Raw genomic sequence first — 19938 nt, forward strand, 5'->3', positions numbered from 1 at the left:
CAAAATTGAAAATACACAATGGCTTCGAAACTTACTTCCGTGAGAATCAGACATACTATCTCCGGATAAAAAATGTATGTTTACATAATCAACGTTTGTAATTCCTACATATTTATCTTAAAAATAATAAATCAGTGGGTATAAAGTCAATTTTTTTATTCGGTAGACTAAAATGACATTTCATAGTATGAAATGACACATGATGTTCATACTATGAAATGTCATTTCAGTCTACCGAATAAAAAAATAGACTTTAGGTATAAAAACTTGTCAAGTGATAACCCCGTGCCGACACTCACAGCTTGGTCATAAAACTGCGGCGCGCAAAGGAGATTCACGGTTCGTGCGCGGTTATAACTGTTATAAGTTTCAATATTGCTTGCAGGCGGCGATATAGGTGTAATTTTATACCTAAATCTGACTTTTGTGAAGGAGTGAATTTTCTGTACGGTAGTACTATTAGTTATTCTGTGATGTAACTAACTATGCAATGGAATCTTGCAAGTTAAATTTGATCCACTTCCCGGTTTCCGATTGAGCTGAAATTTTGCATACACATGTAAGTCGGGTGACAATGCAATATTATGGTACCATCGAGCTGATCTGATGATGGAGACAGGAGGTGGCCATAGGGACTCTGTGATGAAACAACGCAACCTCTAATTGTGTTAAGGGTTTTTAGAATTGTCTCGATGAATATTAGTTGTCTGTCGGAAGAAAAGTACAGTCAGCGATAAAAGCTTGTACCAAAAATGATTTTTTTTCCAAAAACTTATTATACTAAGTCTGACAGTGATAAACTTTACTAGCTCGCTCTCGGCGTGATGTAACTTGAAGTTTTATAACTTAAGTCATTTCTACAACGTCTAGACAACATTTAAGTTCTAAGAATCCCACAAACTTGCAAAGCTATAATTATTCGAAACACTTTTTATATCACGTTCGAAAACATAAAAAAGGCATAAACTAGTCTACTAAGAAAACAAATAAAAGTGAGTTTAGTAAAGGAAGGTGCGTGACTACATTACCATTTACCATACAATTATCCAATTACGAATTACGGCGGTTTTGATGTTAATTATACCATAATATTTTTCGTAGAAATACTTTATATGAGATAAGGCTTAAAAGGAATTTCGTTGTGTTAAGGTTAACCCTAGTTGCTTTATAATTTCTTATTATTCCTTATCGTATGGTGTGTTCCATATTAAAAAAAAAAACAGACTTTTAAATAAAAAAGCTTTTGCTAAAATAATCTATAGTACTCCTTGTATTTGGGGATTTAGACATTAATTAAGTTATTAGACAAAGCATGAAATTAATCTAGATCTGTCTACTACATCTGTCTATATTTTTAGAAGTAGTCTTCTAGTCCTCTGTAAAGGCAACTGGACTTAAAAGAAACTGGACTTTCTAAATACAACGTTATAATTTAGATCCCCATCATCATCAGTAAATTTGATTAAAATCCGGTCCTTGAACTAACTGTCTCAAAAACTGTCATAGTCAATTTAGCAGAAACCAGTAAAGACGGGTGATAAAGTCAAAGGCTGTATATTTAGATTACAGGGACATTTATTTCATCCCCGACTCCACAGGGTGGAACACAGGACATAAAACAAGTTGTTTATTAAATTCAGGGCGCGGGGCACGGAAAAACCAAATGAAACTTCGAATAAGTAAGTGAATTGTACAATCAAGTTCTTTTGTTAAAATGTTATTTTTGGCATACCTATTACGAGTTCCTACTTCATGTTTTTATCTTTGTTTAAAGTGAGATTATTGTCGTAAAAGTTCTATTAGCATAAAACGACAGTTCTAATAAGTATTTATGTATTTATTTTACGTGGGGGCAAAGTTATTGTCCCGAGCATTCCAAAATTGAACCACGAGCGTCAATTAAATTCTACCAGCCAACGTGAAGAAATAACTCTATAATTGCATCAGATTACTTTGCCACTCTTGTAGATAAAATGCAACTTTCTCATTCGTTTTTGTTCCGGACCTAAACCTAATTTTACCAAAATTTAAACGTACATATTTGTTTGGGTGCTTGTAATATTAGACGTTTAATGTAAATAGGTTACACTGACTGACTTCGTGTTTGGATGTTAACAATGCTACCCATATTAAAAACATCTGCATTACCATAAACACATCGAACAAAAACAATATTTTAATACTTATCATCAAAAATACCATCACTATTTTGTACTTACGTCAATTTATACCTACAATTATAAAAATAAAAGCATATCCATTCACATCACGTTAGGAAACCAAGGTGCATATTACCGCACAGGCATTCCATGCATTAGAAGCATACGTAATACATACTAACAATACATTATCGCCCAAGGGAGACAATCCTATGGGACTGTACTGGAATACACTAATGTTGTTCTGATGAGGGCCGATATAGCCAAAGGCCAATAGTTAGGTACAAATGGTAAGCTAATATGAAATACCTATACTTTAAAGATTATTAACTAGGTATATAATACCTATTATTGTTTTGTAGCTGCTACTGTTGAATTCATGATTGGAATCAAACATTTCATTGTAAATTTGTAAGAGCTCAGCTATGATTTATTTTTAACGAAGTTTCAAGTACTAATTAGTTTAGTCATGTATATTTGTCATACATACATAAGAAACGATTGTCTCGAAACAAAATACTACTTCTATCCACCTTTATTCAATATCAGCTGCACAACTGCATAAAACTAATGAATGAGTATTGTTGTGACATAAATTTCAATGGTTAGAGGTTATCGGGTATTTAGGGCAATCGAGCGATAACCGAGCCGTAAGGTAATAAAGCTATTTCTTTCTCCTATTGTACAGAACATGAATTTATCGCTTGTTTGACAAATGTTAGTAAAAAACCCGCTGATTATGTAATAATGTAATTATGTAACATGTTTCACCTAACTTTTTTCTAGACGTAGTGTTGAAAGAACTGTCTAGAACTCTAGACAATCTATTGACAAAGCTCATATAATTGGAAAAGCAATAATGTAGGCTACAATGAAATCTTAATGTATAAGTGGCAATAGATATACTGGAATAGGCACCACAAACATGTTCAACATTGCCAATCATGCCAAACATTGGCTGTAAAAAGAATTGGCGATTGAAATTCCAACGTTGTTTGTGGCATAAGTACCAAAATATATTCAGGTTTTAAAATTACGCACTGATCCAATGATAAATTGTTCGCAATTTTAAATCCATCGAAAATTCCTCACGAAACCAACTCACGAAAACACTCAAAACGAGTTGAAAGATATTCTCAAAAGCAAGTAAACTCAATCACAGTGATAAACGACCATCCGAGTGTTGATGTAAAACTCGTTTGAAACCCTCATCAAGAACTCTTCCTTGCTCCTTTTGTTTAAAAACATTTTCAATTTCAAAAACGACTCAAATACTGGTAGTTAATAGCAATTCCTAATTCTTATCGAAAAGGCATAAGGTACAAATCTGGTAAATAAAGAATTTCTGTTTTACTGCTTGTTTTCTAGTAAACTAAACCATTTACAAAGTTTTGTGATTGATTGGGCGTAGTTAACGTTTACAGGGCTGTTAAATTTAACTGTAATTTTAATGTCATTCGTTGCGTGTCACTAATCGCCAGAGGAGAGTAATTGCTTGACGTTAAATTAGTTTATATTTATGTGAGAAGTATTACGTAACTCATAGCTAGCACTTCGTAAAATGAAGTTTAAAATAAAAAAAACAACGGGTTGCACTCCGGGAGTGCCGTCAGAAGTGAAATCTCAATGACTAGTCCAAAATGTCTGCAGCACTATGTATAATTGACCCATCCTCCTTTCTATTGAAAAACAATTTATTTAGTTCCGAAATTGCTGGCCAGTGAGCTTAAATTTGTAGCGTTAATTGTTTAAAATTCGAATAGAAATTGTAAAGTTAGCTTGCACACCTTGCATCTAAATATTTGGTCATGATATTTTGAGTTTTATTCACCAGTAAAAGAGTTCACTTTTATTAGCGATTTCATTAAGATGTAGCTTTAAGCTTTATTGAATTATATTGGAGTGATATAAAGTTAGAATGTAACTGTGAGATCCTCGTATTTCAGCCCGTACAAGATTAGAACATTGAGCTTTATTGCTTATTATAAAAGTCCAGTTTTAAATAATTGACCTGATTATGATAGGTACGTTATGAGTATGACTAAAGTTCTTTGGTGAATAAAAACGAAACAGCATGCTTAGGCATACATTTTTGCCGCGCGGTAGAAAGAGAGGGTTACGCCTTACGCTGTCTCGAGTTTAACATTTTTTTTCCACCTCAAAAAGTTCACAGCGCCGCTAAAGAAGTTTTCACTTCAATAAATATTAGGGGACATCTTACACACATCAACCTAGCCCTAAACCACCCTAAACTAAGCAAAGCTTGTAGGCACTATGAGTGCTAGGCGACGATATATGCAGGTACTTACGTACCTACGTACGTTAGTTAAGAAAAGTTGACGCAGATTTGAGGTTACGTTACGTTACATGGCAGCCATGTGGTCACATCACAGGTGACAAATACCTACTGATGAACATTAAAATGGGTTAAAATGGGAAATAGGTTGACGAAATAATTAAAACTTGAATAATTGGCCTTAGACTACATCGTAAACTGATACAGAAGTATGTACGTATATGTAAGATTCCTTTGTCCAAATATTTATTATCGTAGAATATAGTAACAAATGAAAACAAGGTTAGTGTTTATAGGTAGGTACATTAGATTTTAACATTACTTAACAACCGGCATGTATAAGTACCTAGCTAAAATGAGAGACATTTAGGGCCAGTTCCAGTTGCAATGCACCAAACTAGAGTTCCTTAAAATTTCATTTATGAAAAGCTTGACAATTCTCTGTGGGCAATTTGCCGCCAGTCTTATTAAATTAATTTATATACAGTACGAGTCGTCACAAACTGCCAAAAACAAAGTGCAATTTCCTCTGTACGTGTTATTGCAAGGAGCGTGACATCGGCTTCCGGTCCGGATGGCCCAATTTCCTTAATTCCGACGTAATTAAAAACGTTACGGAAAAATTGGAAGTGACAAGGGGCCCGTACGCTACGCCCGTACGTTATTGTTCGGTTTGACGGCTTTTTGAAGTGAAAACTTCTTTAGCGGCGCTGTGCACTTTTTGAGGTGGGGAAAAAATGTTAAACTCGAGACAGCGTAAGGCGATCACGTGACCGTAAGGGGCGTAAGGTTTAGATGGCCACTCATAATTTAGATGGCATAAAGAAAAACTTAATGTTATTTGACATTTATGTTGCGGACTCCTTTTCAAGACTCTTTACCTATGTTCAAATGTATGCAAATAAACATGTTAATGAAAAAGTGTGATCTTATTTGAGAATGATAATAATATATAATAAATAAATAGAATACCTCCGCTAAACGTATGTATCGTGTTACCGGGCGTCGGTAACATTATAGTGAGGTGAGTTTTCACTTCTATCGGCACTCCCGGAGTGCAACCGTTGTTGCTTGTTTAACCTGCAGGAAACGTTCTGGAATTTCTGACTTTATTTTCATTTTGATGTTTCGACTTGTTTTATTTACGAAAGTCGATATAAACTTTCGTAGAACATGATCAATGAATCGGAAACGTAATATTCGTAGGTAAGGTTCGTTGGGTAACTTCGAAAGCGAAGTAATTTTGAAAAAGGGAAATATCTGTAAAATCAGAAGCGCCTTATACTGTAGCAACACTTACGCTACTGCAACGCTTACCAAGGCATCTAGCTTACTGATGCTACACTAGAAAGTGCTTCTAGTTCAGTCTATATTAGCCATTTTTTAAATTACTCCGCTTTCGAAATTATCCCAATGCACCTTTACATCTGAAGATGATCTTGAAGAATGGTAAACAAAAGGTAAAAAAAGACTGTTTATTATAATAACTTTTTCATGTGAAGAAAATATTTGTTCAATTCTATTTAAGACTCTTAATATTTATATCTAAGGTGTTTTTTCAAGTAGAATGTTCAGGTCATAACAATATTCACTAAACAATCTATTTTATCGCCGAACACTAAAAGCTGAAAAATTGCTTGGCTAGCTAATGAATGGAGCTGTCTTGGACATCAACTAATCAATTTAATGATGAAAATGCCATTTTTAGTTGACGTTGTTTTTGCAATACTTCCGCTATGAAAAGAATTTCAATTGCCAAACTTTTACAATTAGGGCAAGAAATCGCGGAACTTTAATCTCGAAAATAATAAAATAACCGTTATGTAATAATAGGGAGTCTAGCCAAGATGACAATCGTTGAAATAAAAGGCTTTTAGGTACTTAAATAGTGACGTGAGTTGTCTAAGCATCTGACAATAGAGTCTGTGCGGAGAGAGAAGAGTCGTAGAATGTATTGGATCCCATACATTTCACGACTTTTCTCTTTCCGCACAGACTACCGATATATTTTCTCTTTTCGTTTGACATTTTTCAATGTACCTACAATTGGCTAAGCCCCCAGGAATTCGTCAGTGCCACAATAAGAACAAAAATAATATCCATAGTTTAATGTGTGATAAAAATTACACTACAGAGTGACTTGAAACCCCTTATTTAAAGTTAATGATTTGGGCTACTCGCATTTTTTTTTGATCGTATGGCGTATTTATTACGTAAGCATGTAAATACGAGTATTAATAATTAAAATTTCACACCACAAGATTGCGTCAGTTATTATAATAATTTCAAATAATTACTAAATTACTCAAGTGTAAATTCGACTAACTAAAAACTAACAAATTCGACGACTACGATAACAGCTGCAAAATTGCATGGACACATTATGAATGGAATTCATTAATAAAGTGGCCACATGCTCGTTTACATGCAAATTAAATTCAAGTTTTGAACTTGTACAAATAAACGAGAGTTCCAAATCCAAAACACAAACTTGCCCTGCATTTTACGAGGATAAATTCGCACTATTAAGTGGTAAAATTGAAATAAAAATATATATTACTATCTCGGAAGTAATATTAGATTCTACACCTGTATGCAGGAATGCATGAAACAGACTGAATTACACCCCCTACGAGCTGGTGCGATGATAAAAGTACTACACACACGCTACACGTAATTAAGTTGTACTACAGATTACGGCAGGCCGTGATTCAAAAATCAAATAAAAAACATTTTTATTCACACGCAAAACACAGCGGGCGAACAAAGCGTATAAAATCCCTGTTAATAATAACATACTGTTTTTATTATAAAACGACGTATCTGTCACTGGTCATTATGTATTGTTACGCCCTTTCAAAAATAACTTGGCATTCGATATAGGCAATTAGGAGCTTATCTATATTACCGGAATGGGGAATATTCGAAATGCCGCTTCTAAAATGGGTGGGATGGGTAACAAAGGTATTTGTATGGAATGGTGAATAACGTCGGACACGCGATCTTATAAACTTGTATACCTACCTATACACGGGTTGAAATAACGTTACCGTTGTTTTTTTTTAATACACTATGAAAATTCACCCTGTAGTCTCTTATGGTGTTACAATTAATGATACAAATATTGTATACATATTTAAATGGGATTACTGGTGCAATCTATTTTACCTGCAGTTAACCTAATTATTTTTAGTTAAAAATATTTTTGTCAAATTTTATAACCCGGGAAAATATGTCAATGTACGAGTATAAAGTGTTTTCTATGGAACTTGCTAACTATGTAAACAAACCGCCATATTGAAATTGTCTCTGAATGATGAATGTACTAGTGACTTTGTTTAAAACATAGTTAGCAAGTTCTATAGAATGACACTTTAGGTACATTAGGAACGATGACATATTATAATACTTTCTTGTCTTTACCTATGTATAATTAATATTTTTGAGTTAACAAACTAAACGGACGTTGCTCTGTTACTATAACTTTTCAGTTGATTTTACGCAATAGCAATTTAATCGTCGTCATCAAACGGTTACAAAATCCCTTAGCAAATGTTTACTTTTAGACGAATGCATTTTATATCAGTTACACTTGTACGCTGCTCGTAATTATGTTCCAGTTGGTTCCGGCTATTATTGAGAATACTTAAGCTGAATATAGAATCTTGAATTTGGCAGTGCACGCTTTAAATCTCTTATACTCTTGATAATAAAGTCTAAATCTGCTGCATCTAGGTGTATTTTTAAAGTGGAGCCGAAGCTAAGTTTGTAGGTTGCACGCTTGTCCGATGATAGAACGATATCAGGTACGGTCGAATTCATAAACATGTAGTGAGAAAAACCGCGGCCAATTTTAGCCATGCATAATAGCTATCTTCTGCAAATGACTCAACCTATCTGCCGTTTTAATTTATAAAACGATGTACCAAATCTTGTATAATATATTTACACGACCTAATTTATTGTCAGTGTCTTAGAGGAGTGTAAATTTTAATAGGAGCGTTAGCTTTTAAAGATATTTGGGGCATTATCTATGAAAAGAGACCTTATTGTCGATGGCGCTTACGCCGCACCCGCACAGCGTCGCCCGGCATATTTACATCGGAGCATCGTTAATAATGGCGTAAGCGCCATCGACAATAAGGTCCCTTTTCATGGATAACGTCACATTTGTGAACTCGAATGTACCATCGTCTACATAGTTACTGATAATTCGTAAACTGTATTGCAATTGCAAAGTTATAGACGGAGAAGAGTGAAGAGTGCAGGCGCGGATCCAGCCCTCAAAAAAGGTTGTGGTCACAGCAACCCAAAAATCTTAAAGTACGAGTCAGAGTATTAGGTGTCGAACTCGCTCATGAACAATCATGACTCTTGAACGACCATCCCGATCTCAATAGACCGTGATGACGTCATAAGTCTATTAGGGGGGTACCTAATGATTCTCCGAGCAATTTTGCGCAGATTATCGATTCAGAGAGTTTCGGCGAACATCTAACTTTTAGACGACATTTTCTAGTTTTGGTTTACATACCGTTCAATTCGCTTTTGTGTTGAACAATTATTGTAAGAATTTCATTTGGCAGAGTAATCTTTTTTTAATTAAAGTAAGATTTTTTGCCGTTTCTTGCGTAATGTTACGGAACCCTTCGTGCGCGAATGCGACTCGCATCACAGGTGACAAATACCTACTGATGAACATTAAAATGGGTTAAAATGGGAAATAGGTTGACGAAATAATTAAAACTTGAATAATTGGCCTTAGACTACATCGTAAACTGATACAGAAGTATGTACGTATATGTAAGATTCCTTTGTCCAAATATTTATTATCGTAGAATATAGTAACAAATGAAAACAAGGTTAGTGTTTATAGGTAGGTACATTAGATTTTAACATTACTTAACAACCGGCATGTATAAGTACCTAGCTAAAATGAGAGACATTTAGGGCCAGTTCCAGTTGCAATGCACCAAACTAGAGTTCCTTAAAATTTCATTTATGAAAAGCTTGACAATTCTCTGTGGGCAATTTGCCGCCAGTCTTATTAAATTAATTTATATACAGTACGAGTCGTCACAAACTGCCAAAAACAAAGTGCAATTTCCTCTGTACGTGTTATTGCAAGGAGCGTGACATCGGCTTCCGGTCCGGATGGCCCAATTTCCTTAATTCCGACGTAATTAAAAACGTTACGGAAAAATTGGAAGTGACAAGGGGCCCGTACGCTACGCCCGTACGTTATTGTTCGGTTTGACGGCTTTTTGAAGTGAAAACTTCTTTAGCGGCGCTGTGCACTTTTTGAGGTGGGGAAAAAATGTTAAACTCGAGACAGCGTAAGGCGATCACGTGACCGTAAGGGGCGTAAGGTTTAGATGGCCACTCATAATTTAGATGGCATAAAGAAAAACTTAATGTTATTTGACATTTATGTTGCGGACTCCTTTTCAAGACTCTTTACCTATGTTCAAATGTATGCAAATAAACATGTTAATGAAAAAGTGTGATCTTATTTGAGAATGATAATAATATATAATAAATAAATAGAATACCTCCGCTAAACGTATGTATCGTGTTACCGGGCGTCGGTAACATTATAGTGAGGTGAGTTTTCACTTCTATCGGCACTCCCGGAGTGCAACCGTTGTTGCTTGTTTAACCTGCAGGAAACGTTCTGGAATTTCTGACTTTATTTTCATTTTGATGTTTCGACTTGTTTTATTTACGAAAGTCGATATAAACTTTCGTAGAACATGATCAATGAATCGGAAACGTAATATTCGTAGGTAAGGTTCGTTGGGTAACTTCGAAAGCGAAGTAATTTTGAAAAAGGGAAATATCTGTAAAATCAGAAGCGCCTTATACTGTAGCAACACTTACGCTACTGCAACGCTTACCAAGGCATCTAGCTTACTGATGCTACACTAGAAAGTGCTTCTAGTTCAGTCTATATTAGCCATTTTTTAAATTACTCCGCTTTCGAAATTATCCCAATGCACCTTTACATCTGAAGATGATCTTGAAGAATGGTAAACAAAAGGTAAAAAAAGACTGTTTATTATAATAACTTTTTCATGTGAAGAAAATATTTGTTCAATTCTATTTAAGACTCTTAATATTTATATCTAAGGTGTTTTTTCAAGTAGAATGTTCAGGTCATAACAATATTCACTAAACAATCTATTTTATCGCCGAACACTAAAAGCTGAAAAATTGCTTGGCTAGCTAATGAATGGAGCTGTCTTGGACATCAACTAATCAATTTAATGATGAAAATGCCATTTTTAGTTGACGTTGTTTTTGCAATACTTCCGCTATGAAAAGAATTTCAATTGCCAAACTTTTACAATTAGGGCAAGAAATCGCGGAACTTTAATCTCGAAAATAATAAAATAACCGTTATGTAATAATAGGGAGTCTAGCCAAGATGACAATCGTTGAAATAAAAGGCTTTTAGGTACTTAAATAGTGACGTGAGTTGTCTAAGCATCTGACAATAGAGTCTGTGCGGAGAGAGAAGAGTCGTAGAATGTATTGGATCCCATACATTTCACGACTTTTCTCTTTCCGCACAGACTACCGATATATTTTCTCTTTTCGTTTGACATTTTTCAATGTACCTACAATTGGCTAAGCCCCCAGGAATTCGTCAGTGCCACAATAAGAACAAAAATAATATCCATAGTTTAATGTGTGATAAAAATTACACTACAGAGTGACTTGAAACCCCTTATTTAAAGTTAATGATTTGGGCTACTCGCATTTTTTTTTGATCGTATGGCGTATTTATTACGTAAGCATGTAAATACGAGTATTAATAATTAAAATTTCACACCACAAGATTGCGTCAGTTATTATAATAATTTCAAATAATTACTAAATTACTCAAGTGTAAATTCGACTAACTAAAAACTAACAAATTCGACGACTACGATAACAGCTGCAAAATTGCATGGACACATTATGAATGGAATTCATTAATAAAGTGGCCACATGCTCGTTTACATGCAAATTAAATTCAAGTTTTGAACTTGTACAAATAAACGAGAGTTCCAAATCCAAAACACAAACTTGCCCTGCATTTTACGAGGATAAATTCGCACTATTAAGTGGTAAAATTGAAATAAAAATATATATTACTATCTCGGAAGTAATATTAGATACTACACCTGTATGCAGGAATGCATGAAACAGACTGAATTACACCCCCTACGAGCTGGTGCGATGATAAAAGTACTACACACACGCTACACGTAATTAAGTTGTACTACAGATTACGGCAGGCCGTGATTCAAAAATCAAATAAAAAACATTTTTATTCACACGCAAAACACAGCGGGCGAACAAAGCGTATAAAATCCCTGTTAATAATAACATACTGTTTTTATTATAAAACGACGTATCTGTCACTGGTCATTATGTATTGTTACGCCCTTTCAAAAATAACTTGGCATTCGATATAGGCAATTAGGAGCTTATCTATATTACCGGAATGGGGAATATTCGAAATGCCGCTTCTAAAATGGGTGGGATGGGTAACAAAGGTATTTGTATGGAATGGTGAATAACGTCGGACACGCGATCTTATAAACTTGTATACCTACCTATACACGGGTTGAAATAACGTTACCGTTGTTTTTTTTTAATACACTATGAAAATTCACCCTGTAGTCTCTTATGGTGTTACAATTAATGATACAAATATTGTATACATATTTAAATGGGATTACTGGTGCAATCTATTTTACCTGCAGTTAACCTAATTATTTTTAGTTAAAAATATTTTTGTCAAATTTTATAACCCGGGAAAATATGTCAATGTACGAGTATAAAGTGTTTTCTATGGAACTTGCTAACTATGTAAACAAACCGCCATATTGAAATTGTCTCTGAATGATGAATGTACTAGTGACTTTGTTTAAAACATAGTTAGCAAGTTCTATAGAATGACACTTTAGGTACATTAGGAACGATGACATATTATAATACTTTCTTGTCTTTACCTATGTATAATTAATATTTTTGAGTTAACAAACTAAACGGACGTTGCTCTGTTACTATAACTTTTCAGTTGATTTTACGCAATAGCAATTTAATCGTCGTCATCAAACGGTTACAAAATCCCTTAGCAAATGTTTACTTTTAGACGAATGCATTTTATATCAGTTACACTTGTACGCTGCTCGTAATTATGTTCCAGTTGGTTCCGGCTATTATTGAGAATACTTAAGCTGAATATAGAATCTTGAATTTGGCAGTGCACGCTTTAAATCTCTTATACTCTTGATAATAAAGTCTAAATCTGCTGCATCTAGGTGTATTTTTAAAGTGGAGCCGAAGCTAAGTTTGTAGGTTGCACGCTTGTCCGATGATAGAACGATATCAGGTACGGTCGAATTCATAAACATGTAGTGAGAAAAACCGCGGCCAATTTTAGCCATGCATAATAGCTATCTTCTGCAAATGACTCAACCTATCTGCCGTTTTAATTTATAAAACGATGTACCAAATCTTGTATAATATATTTACACGACCTAATTTATTGTCAGTGTCTTAGAGGAGTGTAAATTTTAATAGGAGCGTTAGCTTTTAAAGATATTTGGGGCATTATCTATGAAAAGAGACCTTATTGTCGATGGCGCTTACGCCGCACCCGCACAGCGTCGCCCGGCATATTTACATCGGAGCATCGTTAATAATGGCGTAAGCGCCATCGACAATAAGGTCCCTTTTCATGGATAACGTCACATTTGTGAACTCGAATGTACCATCGTCTACATAGTTACTGATAATTCGTAAACTGTATTGCAATTGCAAAGTTATAGACGGAGAAGAGTGAAGAGTGCAGGCGCGGATCCAGCCCTCAAAAAAGGTTGTGGTCACAGCAACCCAAAAATCTTAAAGTACGAGTCAGAGTATTAGGTGTCGAACTCGCTCATGAACAATCATGACTCTTGAACGACCATCCCGATCTCAATAGACCGTGATGACGTCATAAGTCTATTAGGGGGGTACCTAATGATTCTCCGAGCAATTTTGCGCAGATTATCGATTCAGAGAGTTTCGGCGAACATCTAACTTTTAGACGACATTTTCTAGTTTTGGTTTACATACCGTTCAATTCGCTTTTGTGTTGAACAATTATTGTAAGAATTTCATTTGGCAGAGTAATCTTTTTTTAATTAAAGTAAGATTTTTTGCCGTTTCTTGCGTAATGTTACGGAACCCTTCGTGCGCGAATGCGACTCGCACTTGACCGGTTTTTTTTTAAAGATTTCGTTAAGTAGATAGTCTAGTCGAGAAGTTCAGGGTGGTGGAAAGTAGATATACTTGTGATGGCTCATTGAATTCGGGATAATGTCTAAAAATTTCTAACAGTAGTAACATGAATTAAATAAATAAATATTAATGGACATTTTTACACAAATTGGCTAAGCCCCACGGTAAGCTCAAGAAGGCTTGTGTTGTGGGTACTCAGACAACGATAGATATAATATACAAATACTTAAATACATAGAAAACAACCATGACTCAGGAACAAATATCTGTGCTCATCACACAAATAAATGCCCTTACTGGGATTCGAACCCAGGACCGCGGCTTCACAGGCAGGGTCTCTACCCACTAGGCCAGACCGGTCGTCAAAATGACATGGTTAAAATACACCATAAACCATGCATTATTTTTTTCCAAATTTTTAAATGAATATTTAATACCTTTAATAGTAGATTGTTAACCAAGGGATGAAAGGCACTCATTCCCCCCGAGGTAGTTTGGCGCTTGAACGTAGTGAGAGCGCCAATAGTCCGAGGCTGAAATGATGCCTTTCATCCGAGTTAAACACTCTACTTTTCATTTCGAATACGAAGAAAGTAAAATGTACGTGTTTTTTTTAAACATGAGAAAGTACAATTTTTTATAGTAAATCTTGAGGGTACTTTCAATTAACATTTAGGCAAAAGTATCAATATTTATGGAATGGGGAGTTAAATATCAGAATGACAATTTTATAACAAATCCATTTAAACCCAATTTTCAATTGGTTATCGTAAAAAATATATAGTCGTACTTGGAACGTAAAATGCTCTAGTGCAGAAACGTATCATTTTCTGCACACCTTTTAGAACAACAATGACCTTCTTTCAGAGCATGAGAAATGAAAAAACATATTACCCTTTCATGCCGCGTGCGCATCCTGAAAATGACGCGCGGAGGGCTATTTTTAGTGTTAAATGAAAACTATAAAGAGTATAAAGAGTACCTAACCTAGAGCTAGAATTTTTTAATGCGGATTTCCTCCTCTTTTGGAATATTTTGTCTTCATATCTTAAATTAGTTTATGAGCATGTACTGGCCAAAAATAAAATACCATATGTATTTTTTCATGTTTATAATTATAACTTTAGCAATTTTTGATGTGCGCTACGAATACATTTTCTAGACATTATTCCGAATCGAATCAGGTATCACACCTATCACTATCACACGTATTATTGGGTGCAGTATCTATATTTTTCATCATTTTGAGCTTGTAGACTAGACTACTAAAAGTACTAAAGTTACAGGTAAATTAGTGATTTAGCAATTGCGTTACTTACAACATTGATTCATTGATGCATATATGTATAACACTTTTTATACATAGATAAATATAAAATTAAATGCAACGCTTATTACGCGAAAAAAAACTCCTAAATACACCTGTAAATTAAAAGCTAGCATTATTAATTTAGAAAATTGTACTAATATTTGTGAATGTTTAAGATTTCTAAGACCCTTTAAGCTAAAAATAATTGCCCCTGTTAGTAAATAATCTTTATGCTAGCAAATAATTAGGGCTCTGTTGTCAGCTGATATTAACTTACGAGAATTTCTAATTCATAGGTACCAGTTGATCACATTACCTACCGTTTCAACTAATGGTTACCTACTCGGGTAATCGTGACAGTTAGGTACCAAACGATCAGTCTAGTAAAGTTAATCCGCATATCAATAGGTATTATGCCAACAACTCTGCGTAAAGAAATTCTGCGAAAGGTTCCTCTGCCAAAGTTTCTGCGAAAAATCGGCGTAGTTTTAGCCGGGGAATCGATAGGACATACTATTAGGGTTGTGGGCATGCCCATCGTGCCCACAACGGTGGATCCGCGCCTGGAAGAGTGTTGGGGTTTGGAAAATATTTGAGCAAGTGTTTGATTGTATCTCAACTATGTTCAACGTGTTGTCAATACACCTATTCTTTCTTGATATCACCTATACTGCTCCCGTGACAGTAACGGCCGGTTTCTGGACATAACAAAGTTTATTATCTCCTAAGTACTCCATTACTTTAAGTGGTGTTATTGGGAGAGCATTGATCGGGCGATTCGGTCCGCCCGGGGCACGTTTTGTGATCTCATTTAGTGTTTTGGGCTAAGTGGGGTTTATGTTTCCTTTATAGATTGTTAATATTAGTAATTCAAAATCGGTGATAAAAAGATCGTGGATCGCTTCTGGACAAGAAGCGGTACTGGGGGCCTAGATAGACAAGTGACAATCATTTATAGAAAACGCCAATCAAAACTTAAATAATGTATGAAATACGTTGCATCTATGCAATTCTAGCATCCCGATACATTTTTAACCGACTTCGAAATCTCAAAAGGAGGAGGTTATCAATTCGGTTGTATGTTTTTTTTTGCTTTTTTTAAAATGTTTGTTCTTCATATTTTACTCTTCGATTGGCATTTGCCAATATACGAATGTCAGTTAGGCTACGACCTCTGGAATGAGTCGCTTGGGTACCGGGATTTGCACCCGTTGTAGGTTAGACCATACATTTTATTCTTAGTAACAAACTACTCCACTTTCTAAAGATTTCGCCTGTCGAATATTCAAGTTCCTAGACTACCTACATCTTATCTTAACTGCCCGTTTCCGAAGTTGGAGCCTTGCAGACAAAGTTATATGTTACTCTCAGTTCCACTTTATACACTCAGACTATATTTGGGACTTTTAAGAAATGGGGTTGCTTTGATTCGCGGGATTAATCATCGATTTTTGAGGAATAGGGAGTTGAGTTTTGAACGCGAACATAATCATTATGGCATGCGTTCAGAAACGAATTCCTTATATGTAGTTTAAAAATCGACGATCAATGTTACCCCACGATTTAAAGTAACCCCAGTTTACGGTATTATAGGTAAAACTACTCTGAATTAAAATAATATTTTATTTCACTCATGAAGTTAGTGAAATACTTAGGTGGGAGACTGCCATGCAATACAAGGCACATCCGTGTTGTAATCGTTCCCCCATTAGAAATATTAATTTTGTTTATTACAAGAGAGTGGTAGTGAATAACTAGTCAGGTATTTTAAGTAGGTACCAAAAATACGCCTTCTGGGCATTTATACGATTTATTATCACTTGCAAACTCTCAATACATATTCAATACTGCTCTAGGTCTTATCTAAATGGAAAGCACTTAGTTTCTGAATGGTCGCCAGGAAAACCTCTATTTCTGCCAAAGTTACTTTTGGCTCCTGAGATTGTTCTAAAAGTTAACTGTTCTAAAAACAAAAGTGGTTTTGTTTTGTTTTGTCATTCTTATTCTTATTCTTAAGGTGACAGTCCATTTCCAACCGTAGCTGCACTACTGTTCATTTTACTATGGAAATTGACAGTAACAGCGACGCGTTCAGTACCAGTAGTGCAGCTGCGGACAGAAATGGAATGTTACCCTTATGCAATTGATGTTAATTACTCGCAGTGCACTATAATAATTAATTGACGTGAATTCGTTCGAATGAAGATCTTATTATTTTATAATCGAAAACCGCTCCCGGTTACTAATAAGTAAGTCGATCTCCAGTTAAGGTTATTAATAAATACGATTCAATGCGACTGCATCCTTCAATCAACGAGCCGACTCTCCTTACCGATTACCTTCTTAAGGGGCGGTTGATACATTAAATCGTCTTAAATACTCAACATTCGTGGCAATTTTGCAAAGTTGGCAATTAGAGTCGGTGCAAGCTAACTCTGCAAGTAGGTAGTCTAAAGGTGACAGTCCATTTTTAACCGCAGCTGCACTATTGTTCATTTTACTATGGAAATTGACAGTAACAGCGACGCGTTCAGTACCACTAGTGCAGCTGCGGTCAGAAATTGAATGTTACCCTAACTTTACTGTTGTCACAGAAAATAATCACGAAAACTTAGCTTATTTTCATTTGTATATATCGTTACCCTGCAGTATTATTTTAGTAGATATAATATAGCTAGTAACATTGTAACTTTATTCTAATGTTAAAATAGTAAATTGTGGCTACCAAGATTGTTGAAATGCCTCTGAATGAGAGATGTTTGATCAGTAATCATTATTGTAGTGTCATCTCGATCGCACTAATATGCCAGTACGAGCGAGATATACATAAAGTAAGTTAAGCATACGCTATCGAATATGCCAGTGTCAACTTGTCAAGCTCGTGGTAAGGCTACAGGTACTACTACTTTAATCCGTTAAATTTATCTAAAGCTGGTTAGCAGCATATTGTCCCAAAAACAACAAATAATCATAAGTACCATAACACTCTGTTATACTTTAATATTCAGCAGGAAAATAAACCCTATACCCTATAGCAATACAGTCAGGGTTCAAATTCCTAGTTTATTTAAAAAGGCATTGTCGAGAGTTTTCTATGAGCAGAACAGAAGAACACATTGTTCGACGATTTTCATAGCTGCGGTCGTGATTTATTCCATTTTTATTGGGTTTAGCAACAATGGAGAATGGACAGGCTTACACAATGCTCGAGATGTTTACTGGGATTAAAGTGAGGCTTAGATAACTCGGGCCTTTTTACCGCAGGGCGTTTTTTAGAATTGAATAATTTCACCATAACATTGATACTTTTTATTGACAAAAGCAGGCTTTTACATGGTGAAAATATTAAAAGTACAACAGATCATTAGAAAAAATATGTAGGTACCTATATTGATTAATTATTAAGCGGTGGTGGCCGAGTGAATATGACGTCCGACTTTCAATCCGGAGGTCGCGGGTACAAATCCTGGCTCGTACCAATGAGTTTTTCGGAACTTATGTACGAAATATCATTTGATATTTACCACTAGCTTTTCGGTGAAGGAAAACATCGTGAGGAAACCTGCATACATCTGCGAAGAAATTCAAAGGTGTATGTGAAGTCCCCAATCCGCATTGGGCTAGCGTGGGACTATAGCCCAAGCCCTCTTGCGCATGAGAGGAGGCCTGTGCCCAAAAGTTGGACGTATATAGGCTCACATTATTATTATTATTTCATTTCATTTTCATTTCATTTATTGAATGCCAACCATGGTATTACAAGGTGCTTACATATTATAATAATAACATTATAAAGTACAGCATGGACCCTGCTAGGGCGTGAAAAATCTTAAAATATAACTTAACATAGGGGAAAAAAAAATGATTATGGATTATTATGATTATTGATGATTATGATATTATTGATTAATAAAAGCGGGCCCACTGTTTTCATGATAATATATGTCGGGTAACGTAAAATGGGGTGAGTAGGGTTCGTGGGGAGAGTTGGGTTATGAATGGGGAGAGAAGGGATGAAAGGGGGATGATATGGGATTTTAAGGCTACTGCTACAAAAATAATGTATTCCAATTTAAAATGGAGCTATAGTAATACTCATAATAAAAAAAATCGATCCGACAATCTTCCAAAATCACCTTTGTATGAAATCCCATCTCACCCCAATTACGAGGGACTACGGGGTGAGGTGGGATTTCCTGTTTATCGTCAAAGTTATGAAATGGAACTACCCAATGTAGTGTATGCGACCTCCGGCCGCATAATTATTTGGAAAGCCATAAGGCTTGTGTCAATTTGAATATATGTCAATGTAGTTAATCAATAAATAGATATTGTCCTGAATGCTGTTCGTCTATATATTTCTGCTAATATCCCAAGAACACCACAGTGGCGACGAGTAAATAAAATAAAATTCAGTGTAAACAAGTTACAAAGTAAGTACGCGTAAAAATTTGGCCCAAAAATGTCAGTCGAAAACTTGGAAGAGTTCGATGTCGAAACCGATCAATGGGGCTCATTTGTGGACAGGCTCGAGTTGTATTTTGTTGTCAACGATATAGCGGAGGTCAGGCGACTCCCCATCCTGATTGTTACGATGGGGGACGAAGCGTACGAGCTGCTCGTAAATTTAGTCAGCCCGAAGAAAGCGTCTTCACTGCCTTACTCGCAGGTGGTTGAGCTCATGCGGCAACATCTCCAGCCGACGCCATCCACTTTAGCCGGAAGGTACCAAGACGCAGCAGTAATGGACGGAGACATATCTACGACAGCGGCGGAGAGCGTAATGCACGCGCTGGAGGCAGCCGCGGAACGCAGCGAGCGGGCGCACGCGGGCGGGCAAGCTCGTGTGGCCGGCGCAGCGGCGGAGAGCGCGGTGCACGCGCTGGAGGCAGCCG

The 19938-nt window shown here is 35.8% G+C and overlaps 1 protein-coding gene across 2 annotated transcripts in view; it reads left to right on the forward strand.

The window, feature by feature from the left end:
- The window catches only part of LOC134648336 (uncharacterized), a 170525-nt gene that overhangs the window by 15959 nt on the left and 134628 nt on the right, over window positions 1-19938 (forward strand). The gene's annotated exons all lie outside the window — the stretch shown is intronic.

Source organism: Cydia amplana, chromosome 5, assembly GCF_948474715.1.
Source record: "Cydia amplana chromosome 5, ilCydAmpl1.1, whole genome shotgun sequence".
NCBI lineage: Eukaryota > Metazoa > Arthropoda > Insecta > Lepidoptera > Tortricidae > Cydia > Cydia amplana.